At 45.5% G+C, this 16,784-nt stretch overlaps 1 protein-coding gene across 14 annotated transcripts in view; it reads left to right on the forward strand.

The window, feature by feature from the left end:
- CCNY (cyclin Y) overlaps positions 1-16,784 on the forward strand; it is a 308,606-nt gene that overhangs the window by 149,342 nt on the left and 142,480 nt on the right. For 2 of the 14 annotated variants that reach the window (XM_054523233.2, XM_054523230.1), the window contains one exon: positions 14,753-14,809. The exons of the other annotated variants lie outside the window; for them this stretch is intronic. The gene's annotated coding sequence lies outside the window, so the exon portion shown is untranslated. The remainder of the gene's footprint in view (positions 1-14,752; positions 14,810-16,784) is intronic. 14 annotated transcript variants of the gene reach the window in all.

Below are 16,784 nucleotides of genomic sequence, written 5' to 3' on the forward strand. Positions count from 1 at the left end.
GGAGTTTCACCTCCCCATCTGTGCTCTGCTCCCCACCCCACAGCTGAGTTGTAAGAGGCAGGTGCCGCAAGAAGGTGGGGTGGGGGGCAGCCAGCCTGAGTCTCTGCAGATTGAAGAATGATCCCTCCTTCTTGGCCCTCCGTAATTGAATGTTATGCCGCCTATCTGGTACCGTTAATGGGCCAGGGTGCCCCGATGTTCCCACTGACTCTGAAATGAACCATTTCTCTGTTGTGGGTTCTCGGCATCTGGCAAGGCCATGGTGGGGAGAGAGCGCTCCAGCCTTGCCCCAGGGGCTGGTGAGGAGGTCCAGACAGTTTCACCTAGGCCTCAGGGATGCTTCCCATGAGAAAAGAGGATTCCTGCTGGTCCAGGCACTCCTACCCTGCAGCGTGGGAGCAGTCGCTGGAGGTGCTAGAGTTGCTGGGTGCTGTGTCCCAGTGCCCCTGTAGTCCTCTTCGTGCTCTCCCCGTGAGGCTCCCAAGGCAGGATCTGGAGGCCCAGACTGTTCAGGCAGCCTTGTCTGGCTTGCAGGATTCCTCTAAGCTCTGGGTTTCTAGGATTCCAATTACAAAGGGTTATAATCCCATCTCCAGTTGGGTAAGGAAAATTCAAAGTACTGGAGTCAGATCAATTTTTCTGCCTGTTACAATTCTGGGGGCTGGCTCAGAGGAAGCAGGTTCTTAGCACTGCTCACGTGGCAGCTCCAGGTGCCCCTTGGACCCCACACTTTACCACATAGCCCTGTTCTTCCCAGGGCTGGGGTCCCTCTGCCACTGCTGCATGGACTTTTGTGCAAAACACATGCATAAAACAAACTTGGAGCTAGTAGGAAACCTTTGTATTCGGAAGAAAAGTGGAAACAAAATGAAAGTGTCGAAGTTGTTCTGGTAGCCGGCCCTGTGCAGGCAGCAGTGGTGTCTCTAGGGGTTCCTCCCTTCAAACCTACTTACCCCACGTCATTATATTTAGCACAGTGCCTGAAATCCTTCCACCAAGTTCCCTAACCTTTATATTTATTCAGCAGCAAATATTGTACCTTTGGGATCCTAAGGAGCTAGCTCTTGCTTCCTTCCCCCCTTATCTCTGGGAGGTAGCTTGTGGCAGACCCTACCTTAGAGGTATTCAGTTATTTTGGAGGGCAGAATTAGTCATTGATGGGGATACCATTTCCCTCTTTGGCCCTGGATTGGGGAGGAGGAATTCTAGGAGGTAGGGGAGAGACACAACATTGGTGGTGGGAGAGAATAACACTTCTTCTAGGGTCAGGTCAGCCTTGTATGCAGGGCACCACATGAACCCTGTCCCTGGGACCAAAGACTGAGAACTTGGGCCAGGAGCAGCAATGCTGACAGTGCTTGAGTTACGTCTGAACCATCCCAGGAGATTCCAGAATTATGGAGCTCTATCAGAAATGGCCCCAGCTGTGTGTGGGCTGCTGCGTCCCTCCTGCCTGCATGCATGTGTGTCCTTTCCCTCTGCTGTCCTTCCAGTTTCTCATTTTGATCCTTAGGTGGATTAAAGAGAGGACCTTAAATTGCCAGTTGCTAACCTTGAGTGAGGAATCCCAGAGGAGTGCTGGCGCAGTATAGGCAGGACTTCTCCCTCTGGTGATGTGCTTGTTTCCAGGGCCGAGGGAAGGGGAGGCACAGTGAGACCAGACTCTGTTCTCTGAGCAGTGCTGGAGGAGAAACACCCTCATCCATGTGGAGTGGGCATGGATGGAGGCAGCAGGGAGGGTGGTAGCTGGGCTTCCTGGGGCCCGTGGAGGCTGAGAGCAAAGCCACATGATCAAGGAGCGTGACCAGGAAGCCAGTGGAGGTCCCGTCTGCTGCATGAGAGCTACCCCCTGGAGCCTAGGGCCCTGACTGTGGGCAGAGCTGGCCCTCCATTCTCTGCAGCGAGTATGGGGACAGATATGATTGTGATCCTCTCAGAGGACTGATGCATTTTGCCAGAGACATGGAAGTGGCTTAAAAGCCAGCAAGGTCCTTGGTGGACATGATATAGATACAGGTTGTGTTCCTCGGAAGTGACCAACACGTGTCCTTTTGCATGGCGGAGATTCGGAACTGCAGCCTGTGCTAATCCTCTCAGGTCCTTTTGTTACGACCGTGGAGCCCCATGATTTGGTCACTACTTGGGGTCATTTATGTGTCTGGCTGGTCCAGTTCCTATGTTTTGACTGCTGGGACCAACAGCTGTGTGTGATTAGGGCATTGCCAAGTTCCCGGTGGTAGAAATCGTTTACCATATGGTTCTCTAGATGTCATTGTGTAATTCAAACTCCTAAGGCTGTAAGTTTTGCTAACGGCTCTTGGTGGGGCTCTCCCTGCATTTTACAAAATGCACAGTAGTTTTTGTCTAAAAACAAAACAAAAAACCGGAAAGTGCCCAGTTAAGTAAATTTGCAGATAAAATACCCTTACATGTTTCTTCCTTTAAAATCACTGAAAATATGCTCAATTTTTATTTAGTTTAACCAGACCATGTTTGTGAGGGTAAGAGATTCCCAAGCTATTCTGAGAAGGGGTTTAGCCTGAGAACTGGTGGAGCCTGGGAAGGGATAAGGCCTGCCTTGCCTGACAGAGCTGCACCTGTAAAGAATCAGACATACGCCGTGCTTGCTTTCCTGACCTTTCAGCTTGGTATGTCAGTCCCTTATAGCGTAGGCTTGTAGCAGACTCGCTGCAGAGATGCATTTTAAGTTCCAAGCAAATGTACAGATGAACTTTGAGAACCCAACTGACTTGAAAGTGTGAGCTGATTGGGTTTCTCACATGGTTTCTTTCCACATTTTATAAAGTTCCTGCTTTTTAACCATGTGTGCTTGACGGTAAGACAACTAAAGGCACTTTGAAAGTGAGGGTGACATTTTGGATGTCCGTCTTGTTGAGCATGGTGAAGTCGTAGCTCCCTGCTGGGCCGTGGAGGCTGTGGACTGCATGTCTGGCTGCTAACTCTTGGCTTGACTGCCCAGGGGGTCCTTCTCCATGGCCAGGATGCTTATCCATGTTTGAGGTTCCTTCTCGGGGACTGGTGTCTTGGGTGTCTACTCCACTTTTCTGGAAGTCTTTTTACTCCACCACAGAATTTGGGTACTAGTGTGTGAAGTGGTGAGAAGGTGACATGACTTACAGACCAGCCTGCCTGCCAGGTGGCCGACACAGGACACAACGCTGTTTAATTCAAGGTGTGAAGGGAGGCACAGGCTATTCTGTTTCCTCAATTGAAAAGGAGCAGGATGGGTGTGGTGTTTCACGCTGTTAATCCCAACACTTGGGAGGCCAAGGTAGAAGGTTTGCTTGATGCCAGGAGTTCAAGACCAGCCTGGGCAACATAACGAGAGTCTGTCTCTACAAAAATAAACATAAAAGAAAAGGGGTTATCTCTCTTCTGCAGTAGATCTTTTATTTTTATGTGCTGAGTACTGACAGGGAGATACATAACTGGACTTCCCCTTAGCAGATCCCAGTAATATGCTCCCTTCAGTGCCATGCGGGGGAGAAAATTCCGACTGTTATGTGGAGAACCCTGAGAAGACTTCTTCCTGTAGATTGGAGATGTTCTGGCTGAACACAGGATTAGCCTCCAAACTGGTGTTTTTGTTTTTAGAATAAGATACATGGCTAGTAGAGAGAAAGTTCTGTTGACATGGAAGGCTAGGTATGTTCTCCAGTTTACATGGGGACTCAGAAAATATGTGGAGCTGTAGTCTCAGAGAAGGGACATGCAATGGGTCCCTTCTGACACCTGCCTACTTCCCACCGCAGATCTCCCCTGCCTGATTTTAGCCCTGTGGATAGCTGTTCTTTATATTTGGATTTTCTTCCAGCATCATCTATTTGATGTAGGCAGTTTTATAGAAGAATTCTTTTGGATTTTGTGAAATACTAAAAACGGTTTCTAGTGGTTTGACGAAAAGGCGTTCTGTTTAGAATCTCCCTAGCACAGTGCAGGGGGCGGCGGGGGTGGTGGGGTGGGGTTGTTTCCCCTCTTGGAGGGGAAGCTGCACAGATCCCTCCCTGTTTTCCCCCTCCCCTCACCTTGGGAATGAATTCCTGGGGCATTTAGGTTGGTCTCTTTGAATTAGCCAGTTCAAAGAGGGAGAGAAGGTGCTTCACATCGTGGAATGGAGCCTTGTAATTGCTGACTTGATTGGATTACCCAAGTAACCTTTTATGCTTAGTTAAGAATATGCTTTGTTGAGAAAGCATATTTCTGTTTTAAAATATTAGTAATTTTTTCCGACCAACCTCTTCTCTAACCTCCCAACTAAAAGAATTATCAGTAGCTGTTTCCAGAGTTATCTACTGTTCGTTAGATAATTAGGGGCAGGAATATTTATTAATGGTGCAATATGTACTTAAACAGTATTTTTGATGGGGAGAATTCAAGTACATGAAAGCAAGGGCGTGTTTTCTCCTCCCCCAGGATTGTAACTTGACTTCTCTCTCTCTTTTCTAGAGTCTCTTAAAGCATTTTGGAATGGAATGGTTGCTGTTACAAGTTGAGCCATGGTGCAGTTGGCTGTGGAAACTCTAGCATGACTTTCCAGACTACTGTGTGTTTTTTAATAGTAGGCACGCTGTGGCATTGAACTATTGTCTTAATGCGCACTTTTTTTTTTTTTTTTGAGAGAAGTAGAAGGTGGTAGAGAAGAGAAGAGACTTTCTGAAATGTACACTTTGTGGAATACTTTACTGAAGTAACTGTGCTCTGAAGGGTGTGCAGCAGCACCTAGGGTGGAGGCCCAGCAACTGGCCGGCCCCGGCCCAGGTGGCAGCTGGGTTTCAGCTGTGTCGAGCATCAGCAGTTCCTATTTTTTGTAGAATTTTATACTGAGCTCTGTGTGCTTAGAATTGTTGGACTCTACCTGCCCTTTTGATAGTTCCTTCTCAGGTTTAATAAGAATAGAACAGGGAGCTGAGAGGCAGAGATGAGTGCAGAGGACTGTGTAGAGGACCATTTGCTTACCAGGAAAGGAAGCTGCAGGTGTGCTTTTTTGTGATCGTGCTTGTCTGTCTGTCTGGTTAAATCAGCATGGCTGGAGGTGATACTGAAACCCTGGAATCTGCAGGAGGATCACAAAGCACTTTGCCGTCCAGTTCTGATTATCTGCCAGTTTCCTTCTTAAACAGCTGTAACAAAAATTTGTTTTGCCAGGAGAGAGATCAATTCTAAATTTCCCAAAGAAATTTTCTTTTCTTTTTTTTTTTTCTCAGGAGGTACAAGCAAAGGCATCTTCCTTTCTCCCTCTGAATTTTTTTTTTTTTTTTTGCTCAAAATTAGCAGTAGTAATTGTCTCATGTGTGCTTGTGAAGAGACCACCAAACAGGCTTTCTGTGAGCAACAAGGCTGTTTGTTTCACCTGGGTGCAGGTGGGCTGAGTCAGAAAAGAGAGTCAGCAAAGGGTGGTGGGATTATCATTAGTTCTTACAGGTTTTGGGATAGGCGGTGGAGTTAAGAGCAATGTTTGGGGGCAGGGGGTGGATCTCACAAAGTACATTCTCAAGGGCGGGGAGAATTACAGAGAACCTTCTTAAGGGTGGGGGAGATTATAAAGAACCTTCTTAAGAGTGGGGGAGATTACAAAGTACATTGATCAGTTAGGGTAGGGCAGAAACAAATCACAGTGGTAGAATATCATCAGTTAAGGCTATTTTCACTTCTTTTGTGGATCTTCAGTTGCTTCAGACCATCTGGATGTATATGTGCAGGTCACTGGGGATATGATGGCTTAGCTTGGGCTCAGAGGCCTGACAGTAATATGATGGGTTGAGGGAAAGTTATCAGAAGAGAAAAAGAACAAAAAAATTTCTAGCTTTACTGGAGAATGTTGAAGATGGGGTAAGCAGAGGTTTACACTAGAAATGGATTCAAGTAGACAAACTATTATTTCATCATAAATGCCTCTACTTTGTTCTTTCCTCCCATTACCCTGCTCAATTCTTGTTTTTTTTTTTTATTCTAGTTATGAAGAAAAACAAAAAGAGTTATTCTGTCTTGACCCAATGCAGAGATGAAAGCAGAAATCAGATTTACCCTATGTAATAGCTTATTACTGGGCAAAGAAATTAAGTACATTAAGGAGGCCTTTTTTTCCCCCAATGGCTGTTAGATTGTGTATTGCAACCAGGAGTTGTCAAGCTCCTGATCCTAATCCAAGCTGGGGACTGTGGTACAGTGTGGCCAGCTGCCTTTGCCAGCTGCCTTACCAGGCAGGTCTCGCATCTGCAACTGTCATCCCACTGGAATCAAGTTGCAAGCCAGTGAACTTGCTGGGGTGTGCCCAGGTCAGAACAGTTACAGCTTAAAAGCCTTCGCTGCCCTTTTTCAGATCCTGTTCCTGGGAGAGTCTCCCACACTAAGTTCAGTGTGGGTGCCAGCTGTGGTGAGGGTGTGCTGCCACTGCAGCTGCTGTCTGGGCATCTGTGTTAGGGCCAATACTTCAAGAAGTGTGAGTCATTGTGAAGTGACTGTAGGCAGCTGGGAAATAACAGCTGTGAACAGAAAAAAGACTGGAGGCCTGCTCTCTGGAGGCCTAGGCATAGTGATAGGCTGAGGAACAGAGAGGGAAAAGAAAAATGCAGTTCTAAAATTAAAAAAAAAACCTTAATTTAAACCGTGATTTACAGATAATTCCCATGTGTAAGAGACAGTATAGGAAACACTCCAAAGAGCTTGCGTTAAAACAAAAATAAATAAAAATGTAAAGATTTCCTGCCCTTATGTGAAAAAAGTGATCTGTGATTGTTCTATTTTGTTGAGACAGGGTCTTGCTTTGTTGCCCAGGCTGGAGTGCAGTAGCATGATCACGGCACACTGCAGCCATGAGTTCCTAGGCTCAAGCAATCCTCCCACCTTGAGTAGCTGGGACCACAGACATGTGTTACCATGCCTGGCTAATTTATTTTTTGTAGAGACAGGGTCTTGCTATGTTGCCCAGGCTGATCTTGAACTTCCAGGCTCCAGTGATCCTCCCACCTCAGCCTCCCAAAGTGCTGGGATTATAAGCATGAGCACCAGCCATGTGATTGTTCCATACAACTTAGGTGGTACAGAAAAGCAAAGGAAGGAAAAATATCAACCTTGTCCGGTCACCCAGGAGGAGGGAGCCAGAGACAGACACGTGATAAGCACAGACTTTGACCAGTGTCAAAGCTTGGAATAAGCTGAGCCTTACACAAATGCTAAAGACAAAACAAAAGAGGAAAAAGAGTTTTACGTTTCAAACAGCACTGAGAAAGAGAAATGATCAATAAGTGGAAGAGGATATCAACTGAACAATTTGATTTTCTCCAACTTTCTTCCCAGCACCTGCTCTGTTGGCATGCTGGCATGAAACCCAGATAAGGAGAGAAATTTCTAAGAGATTTTTTTCTTTTAAAAATTATGATGTGCCAGACACTAAGAGAACTAATACATGTGATCATGGAAACACTGCAGATAAGTTTTAAGAAATTGTTAACAATGGGAAAAAAATGTCACAAAGTAAGGCAAATGGGGTCCTACTTTTCCAAAAAGGGAGGAAAGAGTTTCTGTGCACTGTGGATTGGTGAGCTTAACTTTGCTTCTAGGCAAAGTTGATAGAAAGGTTGATTAAATAGTTTCTGGATATTTGGAAAACAAAGAAGAGCTAACTAAAAGCAAGCTTAAGTTCAAGAAGAAGAAATCAGTGCAAGCATACCAGCTTCAGTTTTGAGAGGGTTGTTCCAAGAACAGGCAAGTGCACCAGAGCTCTGCTTCTCAAACCGCATCTGCATCGGTGTCATTGGAGGGCTGGGTTTTGAGACAGTAGGTCTGGAGTAGGGTGGGAATTTGCATTTCTAGAGTTCCAGGTGACACTGATGTTGCTGGTCTAGAGAACTACTGCTAGTGTACTTAGTGTTGTTGGATTTGGGGAAGACTTGTAACTTTTGGAGAATATTGAGAAATTGGTTGGGAATATTAATGGTGGTGTGTGGAGAGTGAGGGCTTTTAACTGATTAAACAGTGTACAACTTCGTTGTCATTATTTTAACTCGGACAGTTGTCTTTAGTATTTTGTCAGAATACTCTGGCCTTGATCATCATCTGTTAAGTAATTTCATCAGGGACTCAGACGACAAAAAGGTGTGTTTCTCACATCTGAAACACAAAAAGATTCTAGCTAATAATGTTGAATGGTTGAGGGTTTAAATGATCTTGGTATGTTAGATTTAGAAGTGATAGGCCGGGTGCGGTGGCTCACACATGTAATCCCAGCACTTTGGGAGGCCGAGGCGGGAGGATAACCTGAGGTCAGGAGTTCGAGACCAGCCTGGCCAACATGGTGAAACCCCGTCTCTACTAAAAATACAAAAATTAGCCAGGCATAGTGGCGCGTGCCTGTGATCTCGGCTACTTGGGGGATTCTCCTGAGGAAGGAGAATAGCTTGAACTCAGGAGGTGGAGGTTTGCAGTGAGCTAAAATCAAGCCACTGCACTCCAGCCTGGGCGACAGAGCAAGACTGTCAAAAAAAAAAAAAAAAAAAAAAAGATTTAGCAGTGATACATGTAAAATGGCTGTGGTTAGTTACAGGAGGCTCTACAATACCTTCTGGGATAAAGGCCTAGGAATTTGGGTTGACCTCAATATTGTTTGAGACAAGGTTAAGGTGGACTATATCTCTTCCATCTGACAACCTGTTTCTCACCCCTACCTGGGAAAGAATGCAGAAACCCAAGACAAGTTTTATGTTCTACTAAGAGATTTCTTCCATGGTCAGGCCATATCTATTGTATTTGGTGCAGTTCTAGCACCACATTTGAAGATTTTGACAAAATTTGATAGCATCTTGAAGAAAGAGACCAAGGTGTTTAAATCTGGAATGGATTTGCTGTGATAACAACACCACTGTCTCATTGGCTTTTCCTAACAAGCCTTAATTTCTTGCTCATATCATGGGAAGGTTGCAGGTGAACTGTGGCTCTGCAGGGCTGTGCTTGGTTCCAAGTGTCTTCCTTCAGGACTCAGACCAAAGGAGCAGCTCCTGTCTGGGTCTGAGACATGCTGTTCTCATGGGAAAGGGCTGGAGTGCAAGGTGGGGAAGATGCCATGTTTGCCTCCATCTAATTGGCTGAGGGTGCCAAGGTCAGGGAGGTGGAGAAGTGACCTCCCACTTAATGCAAGGGCACGTCCTGTGACTAGGGGGCAGAGGGGGAGGTTGTAACCTCGTTACAGGGAGGGAGTGGGCAGTTGGAAACAGTAATCCAATCTACAGCAGATGGAGATTCAGTTACTTTAACATTTATTGATTGCCTATAAAAAATTAGCCATTGTGCTAAGGCATGGAGGATTCAGAGATCAATAGAAACCCTGGAGGAACTCAGTATAGAAGGACAGAGGGAGATATAATCAGATACATTGCTATACAACTTGACAGATAGAAGAATCACAGCATTCCCAAGTACAGAGGCTGCAGAGAAGAGGGTGGGAAGGGCTGGCGGCAGGGAAGTATGAGGTCAGTGTTCTCAGAGGAGGGGGACATCCAGCCTAGGTGTTGAGGATTTAATGAAGAATTTGCGGCTGGGCGCTGTGGCTCATGTCTGTAATCCCAGCCCTTTGGGAGGCCAAGGTGGGTAGATTGCGTGAACTCAGAAGTTCGCGACCAGCCTAGGCAACACGGTGAAACCCTGTCTCTACTAAAATTAAAAAAAAAAAAAAAAAAAATTAGCTGGGTGTGGCAGCGTGTGCCTGTGGTCCCAGCTACTTGGGAGGCTGAGGCAGGAGAATTGCTTGAACCCAGGAGGTGGAGGTTGCAGTGAGCTGAGATCACGCCACTGCACTCCAGCCTGGGCGACAGAGCGAGACTCTGTCTCAAAAAAAAAAAAAAAAAAAAGAATTTGCGCGGTGGGCAAGAGGATGTGGATCACGCTTTGGGTCGGGGATGGCATAATTACAGCTGGAGGCTGGAAATAGTGGACTGCTTCCTGGGGGCCATGTTTTGCTTGCTGCTGTATCTCCAGTGTCCAGAACAGCGCCTGGTGAATGAATGGTGGGTTTAGTCTTTTGGTATTGTGTTGGAGGGATAAGAAGGAAGGAACCAAAAAAGGAAGACACCAAGAGGTAATTTTAATGCCATTTTCATGGGACACTTGGGAGCTAGATTAGAAGAAGCCGAGACTAGAATTGGGGAGATGAGTCGCAGAGGGAAGTGGTGAAGGTCTGAAGGAAAGTAGGAAAAGGTCGGACACATTCCAGACATATTTAGGGGTGGGGTGGTTGGATATGGGGAGTTTAAAGGGGAAGGAATGTGGGGTGAATTGGGTGGTGAGTCAGTGGATATTGGTGACTGAAATCACGACTGCTAGGAATACAGTAGACAGAGAGCAAAAATAGTGAAAGGGAAGATGATGTATTTTGTTGTTATGTTTAGAGTTTGAGGTGACTGTGAGACACTGAGGTGAGGATATGCAGTGAGTCATTGGATATATGTGATTCTGCCTTAAAAATGTGTATTTGAGCTTTATCATTAGAATGGGTGAAATTGCAGAGTCAGACTGTAAAACTTGGAAGTGTCTGAGACAGAAGCTCTGGGACATACAGTGTAGGAATGGCCAGGGGAGGAAGATTTTTGAAGATTTAGAGGGGATATTCTTACAGCAAGAGGACAACCAGGGAAGGTGATGTACTGTGTGGAGGAGAGCGTTCAGCAGGAGAGAGTGGCCGTCACTAACTGCAGGGCAGGCAAGCTCAGGGCCCAGCACCATGGCCATGGGAATATCGGGAGTTGAGGAAGAAAAAGGCTCCAGTGGCACTGAAGCGGGAAATGCGGTAGAGATTTGGAGGCTCGACTTTTCAGAACTTGACTGAGAAGTGAGGGAGAGAGAGAGGAGTTCTGACATGCAGCAGGCACGTCGCTTTTGCCCCACTTCACAAAGGGAGGAGAAGCAGAGCCACTGAGTCTGACCTGGATTTCACTGGTTCCCCTCTGCAGTTGAGCTGCTGTCAGAATGTGGATTTGCAAATAAAGATCTGTTTTTTAGCCCAAGGTTTTCTAGGCTAAAAAATAGGCCTATTTTTTCCTGTGTTAGTTTCCTTGCTGTGTAACAAATTACCAGAAACTCAACAGCTTAAGACAACACACATTACTCTATCACAGTTTCTGTGGGGCATGAGTCGGAGCATGGCTTGGCTGGGTCCTGTGCTTCCCAGTCTCTGATGAGGCTGCAGTCAAGGTACTGCCATGGCCAGGGTCTCGTCTGAAGACTTGCCTGGGGAGGATCCCCTTCCAAGTTCCCTCGCAGAACCTGGGTGTTGGAAGGATTCCATTTCTTTCAAGTTACGAGACTGAGGCCCACAGTTCCTTGCTGGCTGCTGGCTGGAGGCTGCCCCATGTTCCGTGTCCTGTGGGTTTTTCCACCATGGGAGTTATTACTTCATGAAAGCCAGCCAGAGAGAGACAACTTGCAAGGGGGAAGTCATTGTCTCATGCTGCCTTAGCACAGAAGTGACATCACCTGTGCCCTATTCTGTTGCTTATCAGCAAGTCACAGGCCCCTCTCGCACTTAGGAAAGGGGATTACATAAGAGCATGAATACCAGGAGGCGGGAATCATTGGGTGGGTGAGAACCTTAGACCTGCCTGCCACAGAGTAGGACTCCGTGATACATCTTGTAATCGTGAGACTTTTGCAGCATGACTTCAGCAAGTTGGGGGCCATGGTGGGAGGGAGTGATTCACTTCACTATCAGATGAGATTTTCACAGTGAAGGTGAGATGTGAACTGGTCTTTGAAGTGGTAGCTCCAGAATTTTCACACATAAAAGGGGGTTAGGGTAACAGTCTGGTTGGAAGCGGGGTACATCACAAATGCAGTGTATTTGGAGTAGCTTGAGCAATTGAGCTGAAGCCTTGTCAAGCCGTGCTTTGAGAGTGACCCTGCTCTGAAGGATGCAAAGACTTAGTTCCATAAAGAAGAGACAAGGACCCAGGATGAAGTGGATCATTCTAGGCGGAGGGAACAGAAGGAGCAGAGATGCTGGAACTTGGCAAAGCATGATGTAATTTTAGGGGAAGATCGGTAGTTTCCTGAGGATGGATTTTAAGGCATATAAAAAGAGGGAGAATAAAGCTGGAAGAGTGGCATGGGGGCAGGCTGTGCACTCAGAGGAGATGGAGCCTAGCCCTAAGGGCAGATGGGCTTTGTTGGTCCTCAGAGGAGATGGAGCCCAGTCCTCAGGGCAGAAAGACTTTTGGGTCCTTGAGAAGATGGAAGCCCTGCCCTGAAGGCAGAAGGGCTTTGTGGACTCTCAGAGGAGATGGAGCCGGGTCCTGAGGGCAGGAAGGGCTTTTAGCCTGGGTAATGGTAGGATTAGTTTTGGGCTCCTTTCCTCAGGCTGCAGGGGAGGCTGCTTGGGAACATGTTTGTTGCTCACATCTGTCTCCTCTGATCTTGGCAGGAGACAAGAAAGGATGCGAGTCGAGAAGTCAGAGCTGCTGGCGTGTTTCCCAGCTTCTGTTGCATCCTGAGAAGCCTGGGTCGGGCTGAGGTTTGGGGGAGACTGGGAATGTGTGGCCCCACTCAGGAATTGGGCTGCTTACTTCCAGATCACTGTAGGCCAGCTCCTTCTTGCTGTACCTTTCACACGTGGGCTCAGCCATCCTGTGGGCCAAGTAGGTGGCAGTGCCTGCTCTGACTGCACAGATCAAGACAGAGAGTTTTATAGATAAAAACCAATGATTTTTTAAAAGGCATCTTTTCTTCATTTAGAATTGGGTGTATTGGATGTCGGGAAGAAATTAGTTGCTCTTTTTTCCCTATCCTTCCTGAAAGAGCAGCTTTATATAATGTTTTTGGCAGCTGGTGTTCAAAGAAGAGCAAAGAAGAAAACTGGCATTTTTGGCAGGTTATGACACTGGTACCTGTGGGGTGCTGTTCAGTGCCATGTTACCTGATCTGGAAACTTGTGGCACCCGTGTGTGTGTGTGTGTGTGTGTGTGTGTGGCCTTGTAGGGTGCTACTTCTCTCCTTGCCTACCTACTGTTTACTTTGATGATGCTGACATTGGTGGATTTCTGTAGATGTGCTGTTTAGCCAGGTATGCAGCACTCTTTATTTAAAGTGGAGGGCCATTAACGGTGGCTCATGCCTGTAATCTCAGCACTTTGGGAGGTTGAAACGGGAGGATTCTTTGCGCCTAGGAGTTTGAGACCAGCCTGGGCAACATAGTGGGACACCGTCTTCTAAAAATAAAATGGGGAATAAATAAATAAATAAAATAAATAAATAAATAAATAAAATAAAATGGGGAATCCTTTTGATTGGGGAGAAATTAGAATCTAATTTGGGAAAGGGGCATAAAATAATTCATGAGTTTGGGGAAGCACCATGACGTATAATTACCTAGTTATCTCTTAAATTTCAAAATTGGACTTAATTGAGAAAATGTTGGTGAAGATACCATAGAACAAAAGATTTCCTGTTGCCTTCTGGGCTTTTTTATTATATGAAACGATATGGCATGATTTATTTGGTTGTTACTGTCTGGTTCTGAACATGAGCAACCTTTAACAGACGGTTGGAATGGGGCCCAGTTGGAAGGAGGGCCGCGGGCCACCTGCTTTTGTGGCCCTGTTGCCCTGGAGATCACTCCAGCTGTGACTGTTGATGGCCTGTGGGGGCAAAATCAACTCTTCAGACAGGTGGCAGTGGGACTACACTCTAGACTAGAGGAAACCAGGGAAGAGAAAGCCCAGCCTGAGTGTAGCAGGAAAGAAACTGAAGTCTAGGGTCATTAATATTAGCCTTCATAACCCATCAAACAATGAAAGTGTATTTCTTGCTTAAACAAAACCATGCAGATTAACCCTCCTCCATCCTGTGGCCACCTTCTTCAGCAGTAACAGAGAGTCGGGAGAGGCATACTTAGTGCCTTACTGTGGAAGTGAAACACACCACTTCTTATGCTCCATTGTGGCCCTGGCTGATTGCAAGGATGACCAGGAAATGCTGGGAAGCATGTGGAATGCCAGTCTTCGCTTTGACCTCTCAGGACAGCTTTTCTGTCGAGGAGGTATTTAGAATCAGTCATCTTTGTGGATTGCAAAGAGGTGTTCTCATTCCACAGTGCCTTTCAGGGAGTAAGAGGACAAGCCGATCCCGTTAGCTGTGGAGCAGAGTGGCCCAGAGCAGGGACTTTGGCATCTGAGTCTGAGCTCTTGATCCACCACTTACCATGTGACTTTGAGCAAATCATTTAACTTCTCTACCTTAATGTCACCATCTGTGAAATGGGGTCACTAATAGGACTGTTAGAAATATGAAATGATTGTTACATTCATAGTTTTATCTATGAGGGAAAGAGAAGTTGATGATGGTAAGTTTTAGCTAAAATGTTTGAGCATATTTTTCTTTGTTTTAATAAAGGGGAAGGTTAAAACAAAACTCCTTAAGAGGTGTTTATAGACACCAGATGATTTGTAGAGCTTTTGGTTGTGTAGTTTTAATTCTAGGGTGTTTGCCTTTTGTTGTTTCTTTTAGATGTTTTAAGGAATCAGACCTGCATCTTTTAATGGCATTAATTTCTTTTAACTTGCATATTCTAATAATAATGAACAAGCCATCTATCAGAGCCAAATCTGTTATGCTCCAGAGAATTGTAAGAGATTAAATTACATTTTTAGGGGTCTCTACTCCTGTCTCTGGGTTGACAGAATTGGGAGAGTGAAGAGGAAGCTACCAGGAATAATTCACCTCTAGCAATCTGTTCTCTTTTTTTCATCAGCTGTTTCCAAAAGCCTTCAGCAAGATGCTGTGTGACATTCAGCTGGTACCATTTCCAGTAAGTCTAAAAAAGCTCTAAGCCCAGGCCTTTTGGAATATGTTTCCTTTAGGAAAAATCATCAGTAAAGCTTGAGGATAAGACTGTTGAGTATAAAATGGGGTTTATGCTGCAAAGTAGAAACTGAATCATTTAGCTTCGATTTTAGTGAAGGGCTGAGAGTTTATGTAACAGAACTGCCTAAATGCTCTCTTTTATATCAGGGCTTGTGAATATCAACAGCAGGGAGCAGGGAAGTAGGAAACTTTCTTCAGTGACCTGGATGGAGCGTTTAGTGAGCTTGTTCTACACCAAATATGTAGCTGTGTCTGCCTGTAGCCGGGGGTGGAGGAATGAAAAGGCTGAGAAACCCCCACCCCCAGCTTGATCACCACACTTTCTCAAGGAAATCTGTACTGCAAAGCTCTCTTCTACCAGGAGGGAAGATGGAGAGAACAAGATAGAAAAAACATGCCCTTGCTTGAGCCTACGGAGAAATTGGGCAATCAGTTTTCATCTATGAAGCAGTGGGAGCCATGTCCTACAGACAGAATTAAATGTGTCCTCTTGTCTGCAGGCTTTCTCCTGTGCATTCAGGTGGTGTGGTCGTGGTGCCCCGTAACAATGATAACAAATGGGGTAAGCGGTAACTGAGAATATGCCTCCGTTGCTCAGAGTAGAGGGTGCTCAAGTGTAGGGGGCGTATGTGGGGACAGTGGAGGTAGAGCGAGCACAGCCTAGCAATTCCCAGTGAGGCTCTGGAGTCAGAATGCCTAGTGTGAACCCTGGCCCTGTTGCTTGCTCATGTGAGGTGTGATGTAGGCGGTTTCTTTCACTCTGCTGTGCTCAGTTTTTCTTCATCTGTAGAATGGGGATATAATAGTATTTATTTATTTATTTTTGATCTCTCTTGTCACCAGGCTGGAGTGCAGTGGCGCTATCTCTGCTCACTGCAACCTCCGCCTCCTGGGTTCAAACAATTCTTATGCCTCAGCCTCCCGAGTAGCTGGGATTATAGGCACGCGCCACCACACCCAGCTAATTTTTGTATTTTTAGTAGAGACAGGGTTTCACCATGTTGGCCAGGCTTGTCTCGAACTCCTGACCTCGTGATCAACCCGCCTCCCAAAGTGCTGGGATTACAGGCGTGAGCCACCGCACCTGGGTGGGGATATAGTAGTATTTATGTCCTATTGTCCTTATGAATTAATGCATGTGAAGTAGTTAGGATACTATTTTGACATACTGTGAGTGCTCAATTATATTACTATTATTTGGGAATTCTTGAAGAACAGTTAATTAAAAAGTAGGTTGAAGTTTATTGTGAAGCATCTCTAATGTGGTATGATGTGAAGGAATTTGGACTTATCCTTTGAGCATTAAAAATTTTAAGCAAAGAAATGGTATGAAGGAAGTGTTTTAGAGGCATTGCAACCCTGGCAGAATGGCACAGGTTGGATCCGAGGTAGAAAGAGAAAGGTGGCAGGAAGGCTGACGGGAGAAAAAGTAATCCAAGTATGACCCGGGGTATGTGCTAGGGTGGTGGCCATGGACCACGAGGGAAGGACTGGGTTGCATTAGACCGTTCCTTTTTTTTTTTTTTTTTTTTTGTAGCAATTTGGAGGATTTTTAAGGTGATAAGTTATTGGTCTGAGGAAGTTATTGGATAGATAATTTGGAGATAATTCAAAACTAAACCCCATTAGATATACAGCTCATTTTAGTTGCATATCAACTCATTTGATATGCAACTCAATTAGTCCTACAGATTGATTTTAACTGCTTTATCTCATGTCTCTCTTTATATACATTTATGTAAATATATGTGTGCGTGTATGTGTGTGTGTGTGTGTGTACTTTAGGTTTTGATACTTTTAGGTCATTCATACAGCATTGTGACTGCTGAAATTAGGAAATACGTTGACAGATTACTAATTTCTAGGCAAACTTTATAATTAAAAGAAGAAATAAATATGGCTGTAATTTTTTTTTTTTT

The sequence above is a fragment of the Pongo abelii genome, chromosome 8, assembly GCF_028885655.2.
Source record: "Pongo abelii isolate AG06213 chromosome 8, NHGRI_mPonAbe1-v2.0_pri, whole genome shotgun sequence".
NCBI lineage: Eukaryota > Metazoa > Chordata > Mammalia > Primates > Hominidae > Pongo > Pongo abelii.